This window comes from Triturus cristatus, chromosome 4_2, assembly GCF_964204655.1.
Source record: "Triturus cristatus chromosome 4_2, aTriCri1.1, whole genome shotgun sequence".
Classification (NCBI taxonomy): Eukaryota; Metazoa; Chordata; class Amphibia; order Caudata; family Salamandridae; genus Triturus; species Triturus cristatus.
The window spans coordinates 801230105-801236935 of record NC_140586.1 but is presented as its reverse complement, the minus strand read 5'-3'; the positions used below and the strand labels follow the sequence as shown (position 1 = coordinate 801236935).

General features: G+C 37.4%; 1 long non-coding RNA gene across 1 annotated transcript; it reads right to left on the bottom strand.

The window, feature by feature from the left end:
- Positions 1–3513: 3513 nt before the first annotated feature.
- On the bottom strand, positions 3514–4178 carry LOC146835080 (uncharacterized). Its single transcript, XR_014960374.1, has 2 exons — positions 4075–4178; positions 3514–3622 (listed from the first exon to the last, which is right to left on the bottom strand). It is a non-coding gene; the product is annotated as an uncharacterized LOC146835080 (long non-coding RNA).
- Positions 4179–6831: the final 2653 nt, after the last annotated feature.

Sequence of the window (6831 nt, the reverse complement as noted above, 5' to 3'; positions counted from 1 at the left end):
GTCATATATTTGATTGAATGTACATGCAAAATACGATATGTTGGTATGACAACCCGAAAACTAAAAATATGCATCATGGAACACCGAAGCAACATACGTTGCCAAAAAAACAATACTAAGTTCACCAGACACTATCTAGAAGAACATCGTTTGGTAGATGACATATTTTGGATGGTGCTGGATGAAGCGAACAATTACAACACCACACGAGATATAAAAAAACAAAAAACTACTCCTGAGGGAACAGAAGTGGGTATATAGGCTTTGTAGCCATGAGACAGGTTTGAATGACGACATCCCGTGGAATTCACTAAATAGGTGACGTTAAAGTCCCACTACACCCTTCCGAATTCCCAGAATTCAATGACGGTATGCAATACTTTTCCCAGGTTGAATGAGTTCATATTGGTAAAGCATGCATCAACACAATACCCTACACAATAGTATTAGAGTATTGATTTCTACTCCACCGATCAAGGTCATATGTCACGAGTTTTAGAAAAGCATATGTGTATCTATGAAGTACATCCACCATGCATTGATGTACACACATAGAGTTTACTGTTCCTGCATTTCTTACACATTCTCTAGTCACCTCGATATATGTTGGAACGAGAACTGAAAATGTGGCACAATATAAAGAAAGAAAAAAACAGCATGAGTATGTGCCACAAATTTTATAAACAGCATGAGTGTAACCAAGAATCACATTCTCCTTGCATGGAGGTACGCACTTACTGTTGAGAGCTCCTGTAATTTTTTTTTTTTACACCCTCTAGTCACCTCGTAACAACTTGGAATGTGTGACAAAATGAGGCACAATAGAAAAGCCAATCCTGCCAGACTAACAAGCATGTTGCAGACTCCTCCGATCACGTGGCCGGGCCTGCCCACGTGATCTGAAGAGTCCCACTAATAAGATGTGTCGGCAACAATAGACCGCTAGCTACGCGACGCAGGGAGGGCAGTGTGAAGGCAGCGGTCTCGCCTTGAAGAAGTAAGGAGTCGGGGCCATTATTACCCTCACCGTCAGACTGACGTGTAGGCCGTTTGTAGGATGAGAACCGTGGTCAAAACGGCCCTCGAAGAGAGAAAGTGCATTAAGGCATTAGTAACCCATCAGAAGGGGTGGCTGCGCATTTCAATACTGGTCCCGCATGACTAGAGAACGTGGTTTTACAACAATGCAAACGAGCCCCTCGTTAGAACAAATGTGTAAAAAACAGAAATGAGAGCATATGCTACATTAAACTAACAACTTATTGTCTCCTAACTTATACTGTATGTGACTACAGGGAGCCACTCCTACTCCCACACCGTTTTGAGCACACATACTGTTGAAACTCGGTAAGTGCCTCATACTAATTGGGACACAGGAAAGGGCCTTTTTATAACAAGGCAATAAAATAACAATAAGAATGGGTGAAGTGAACAAAAAGAGGGTTAAGTACACTGGTGCAAAAACGTTTGCTAAAAATATTGAAAATTATAAAATAAAAACGATTGACTGGGTTTTTGGGTCGACTCGATTTGAAGCCGTGAATAGGGACACACAAATATTTATGTCCCATAGACCCTTTAAGGGGGCATAATACAGGAGGGATAGCATTGTACCAGTGCTTAACACGAGTAGACACTTGGGGATATAAGTGTATTTGTGCAGTAATTGTATTTATCTGCTGTTTGGTTTACTATTTCAGTGATTCTGGCAATATTTATATTCACAGATAACACTGGAGTATGTTTTACATGTCCCATGAATGAAAAGGGAAATTCCCAAATTAACCTACAGAATTAAGGTAGGACAGGAAGGGGTCTGATAAAGGGATCCAGAGCTCCTGATGAAAGCCGTACAGACCTTCAATTGAGGGCTATTGGAAACTAGCAGAAACATGTTGACGAACATGCAGTAAGGAGGGGTGAACGGTTACTAACAATCTTTTTCACCACCATCCTATTCTCTTTTAACCCTGGCCGGGTAATACAGGAATATAGCGTAGCAGCGGACATACCCAAGCTAGTTTTAATGATCACTAACTGCACATTTTTGTTTTGTATCCCGTTATTATTTGATGTGTGTATTGTCTTCCCCTCCCCTTTGCTCCACTCCAGGTGTTGGTCTGCGCAGGGGTGTTAGTTAGCAAGCCCAATGATGAAGCATGTCACAATTTGTGAATGAGGGCAGTTTTTTTGCACTTAGCACAGGCCACTTGCACAAGATTATAAAGTTACATCCTCCAGTCCCACCTCTCTTTTGTGTGGACAGTGATAGTTTGGAGAGGTTGAAGAAGGAAGTAGTTCTCTTCCCCCTTTTCTGAGTGGATTTGGTTGTAGGTTAAAGAGTGAAGAAGAGTTGGTGTTATATTTAACAGGCTTAGAAGAAGACAGATGCCTACTGAAAGGAAAAAACGCCTTCTATCACATCACTCTAGGTTGAGATATTCAGGACATTAGCAAGAATTGTAGCAGCAGAGGGGCTAGTGACTTGAATAGCTTTGACTAAGTCATATCTAGATTGATAAAATGTTTAAACCTACTATTGATGTACCTTTAGAAAGATATCACTTCTATAACCATACACAAAAGATACATGAGTCATTCGATGTATTATTCACTGCCCTTAAAGAATTTGTGAACTTCCGAGACTTTGGAACCTCATTTTATGACAGGATTAGGGACCAGTTTATAGTAAACACCAATTTGACAAAAGAAATCAGGGGCAGTTGTGCATTATGGGGGATTGCACTCTTGATGCAGTTGATAAAGCAGAAGCTATTAAAAAACAGTTTCTAGGGTGTAGGAGGTGAACAAGGATAGCACAGAGGAGAAAGAAATTGAATTATTTAGCACTGCTGATAAGAGTGGAAGGAAAGACTGTGGTAGAGAGAAAAAGTGAAAGCAACCCTTAATGGTATAGATGTGAGAACATCTTCCATTTGGGTCCCTTTAAGGGTTGCTCCTCTGTTGACAAGGAATGTAACTCATCAGAGAGGGCATTTTTCAAGAGTCTGCAAAAATGATGACAAAACCAAAAAATAACTAGTAGCACAAGTGAACATGTGCAAAGGTCTGTATGATAACACCATCATAGTCTAGAATATGGTATTAGTTGTCAGAAACATACTCATTTTTAAGAAAGAAGATGATGCTGGCCCAAAACATATGTGCCATCTTAGCCCTAGGAAAGATCTTAAATATTATGGCAGATTCTAGCTCTCTTTTTTCGATTTCTAAAAGGTTGTTTGATTATATGATGAAGGATAGAGTTATTAATAGAAAAACGGTTATGGTATATGATTGATGCACACTGTTATTTCCTTGAGTATTAATCACTCTTCAGGTCAACCGTTAAGAAAAACCCAGACAAGTAAAGTTCAAAATACAAGAGTAGAGGAGCACAGGTTTTGTACGAGTATACGGTTCCGTAGAACACTAGTGTCTCATTGGTCCAAGAACACACTTATAAAAGAACAATCAAACACTTCTTGAGTTGAAAGGAAACAACAAGAGAAATTTCTTTATAAGTTGCTTTCTTTTTTTATTTATAAATCTTCTTCACATTACGCATGTTAAAAAATACAGCCTACGCGTTTCGTCCCAAACTCAGGGGACTTCTTCAGGGCTGTTGAAAAACACACATAAGACATGACTTTAGTAACAAGACAACACATATTGAAATAATAGTTAATAGCTTCCAGTGTACAAATTCATTAGAAATCCAAATGAGTGAACATAACTACCTCACAAACAAAGAGAACACAGGTGAAACCACTAAAGAGTTTGTACAATAGAGTCACATTTATATTTGCAGAAAGTTAATCTATAGTTTGTTCTCCCTATTCCATTAGATAGTGTAGAAAAACAATTACTACACCCTACTTTGAGGCAGCTTCTCTCAACACACCCTCAATTGAGTTACATAGACAATGTTTATTAAATGTCATTACCTATATTTGAAAAAACTTGCATGCTGGTTGAAACCAATATTTTTTGTACAGATGGCCTAACAGTTAAAAACTCAGCTGTTTCTAAATCATTAGGATTGCAAATATTACATTCTTAGAAAACGCTCACCCTTTTCATAGAAGTGGTCAGTCAATAAGTGTCCTTCCGACTTTGGCAGTTTTCACGTGCATCCATTCAGTAGTCCAGAATGACGGAATTTTAGCCCATTCTTGTAATAATCATCATCTAGTAAAGTGGAAAGAGAAAAACCACTATAAGGAAGTACTCCTTATAACTGCGTACTTGTAAAAGCACGCCAAAATACTTTGAATTATGTTCCAGTAGAGGTATGTCGGACTACAACAAACTACCATTATTTAATCAAAATATTGAGTAAGTTGGATACTAATTTAGTAATTATTAGTAAAGCGTTAGTAATACAGACAGAGTGAAAAAATGTTAAAACAGGCTAAGGATAAACCAAACTGTTTGCCACTCTTAGGATATCACCTGAAAATACAGAAAGGGCCGTCCGGCAAAAAGAGCATGAAGCCTTGCTCACAGTTTCATGTTGTTTAAATACCCCACATATCATGCCAACTGGTTCATACCCAGAGATCCCTAATACATTTTTGAAAATCAGTATTCTGAAATATTACTAAAATAGGTGGCCAATAGAAAGTAGATAAATACTACCTTATCAAGAAGTATGTAAACTCGTCGGCTTTAAGGACTAGTCAAGTCAAATACTTTTTCATGTCAAACCGGAGATTATAGTAGCATGTAGCGTTAGGATAAATATGATGACAAATTCCAGAGGAACCCATGATGTTCTTTGAAACAAAGCCAAACGGATATCATAATATCTCCGTACGAGATAAATCCCATTGTTCTGCAACATTCAGTAACTAACAGTTTTGATCGCTCACCACAATTGCTCAGTGGAGGCAGATTACTGCAGCAACTGCCTTATAAAAACGGTCCACTACGTTTTAAAGTTTCACTAGTAAAGAGGAAAGTTCTATTTGATGGATATATAATATGGTATCTCTATATAAGGTCAGTTGAGTTGTTCTAAAACTACCAATGTCTATGCACAATGATTTGCCACAAATTATTCAATGGAAGAAATCCATCACAAAAGAGGCCACGTAGTACTGATTGACTATATCTTGATGTCACTAATATAAGGATACATTTCTGCTAGAGAACATAGGACGAAAAATAATAGATGGAGATATATTTTGTCAATAGTTAATCTAAACAAATATGTTGATTGGACCTGCTACTATAAGTAAAATGATAGCTTCCTACAATATTAGGGTACCACTCCATGAAGGAAACTGCAGGCACAATATTAACAACTCTACAGAAAGTGATGGAACTCATGTTCTTTATTGAGACCAAGCTCTCCTGTACGTAAATGAGAAATCCACTTTGATTCACCTTGACCTAACAAAAGTTCCCTATCACCACCTCGTACATTAGTCTTAACCACATCAATGCCAAGGAAAGTTAAAGGAGAGTCTCCATTTCTATCACATACATGTGTGGATAAAGGATAGGCAGAATTACCATTCCTGATGGCTCTGAGATGTTCCGATATTCGGTGTCTAAGCACTCGTTGTGCTGCCTATATACACTTCCCCACATGTACAGACAATGGCATAGATGACAAAAATTGTGCGGCAATGGATGAAAGTTTTTCTCTTTCTACTTTACTAGATGATGATTAGTGCTAGAATGGGCTAAAATTCCATCATTCTGGCCTATTTAATGGGTACTCATGAAAACTGCCAAAGATGGAAGGACACTTATTGACTGACCGCTTCTACTAAAAGGGTTAGCATTTGCATGTGCGAATAGCGATTGACTCTTTTTAGTCATATATGAAAATTGAAAGGTCCTAAATGGTGGTTTCTTTGGATGTACTTTACACAGGTCACAGAGTCTCTGGGACGATTCCAACCAGAGAAACATTTCTATTAAACGTTTAAGATTGTGGACAAGAACAGAACATTAAGGAATATACACTATCTCTCGGCGCGTTTTTCAATATGAGCTGAACAAATATGGGTAAGAGAAACTTAGTATTTAAATACCATATTCTTATGCCAGAATTATGGACAATTCTGCAGTGCTAAGACATTTTCCGCTATTCTTAATTTAGATATGACATATTTCTGAGATAATGACGTTTTGGTGACTTCTCCTGTTTATACACTAAGAGTGTTATTGGAGATGTGTGCACGCACGGCTTATAATGATATATAATATCAAATTGAATTTTCTGCTCATGAAAACACTCCGAGTTCCCTCTAATGTTTGCAATCCTTATGAATTAGAGACAGCTGAGGTTTTATTTTGTTAAATAATTTTTTATTGATGTAATAATAAAGTCCCAAAGTTACAGTGAAGTATAAGATGGAACAATAGAGTAATAAAATGTATAATATCAAAAAATATTATAATAAGGAGCAATCTAATTTAGAGATAATAAGGAGAGGGGAAAGGAAATCATCTTATGGATGTGAAATGAATACGCAGAGTAAGGGTACATAATAAAACAAGTGATAGTGGAATACAAGTTTTAAAGATAATGAATAGGAAGGGAGAGAAAGGAAAAAGAAAACAAGAAGAGAAAAAGGAGAGGAGAGGGAAAGGGGGTAAGATGAGATAAGTAATTAAGGTATGGAAGGGTGAGAAGACAGGAAAGTAGTAAAGGGAATCCAAAATAAGTCAGATTTGATTATCTGAGATGGCGTTGATAATGAGACAGTAGAGATTCTATGTTCATTGCAAGTAAGGTTCCACCACATTAACGTACATACTTTAGAATTATCTATCCAACAAGTTAAAATAACTTTAAATGCAAGGAAAATGAAA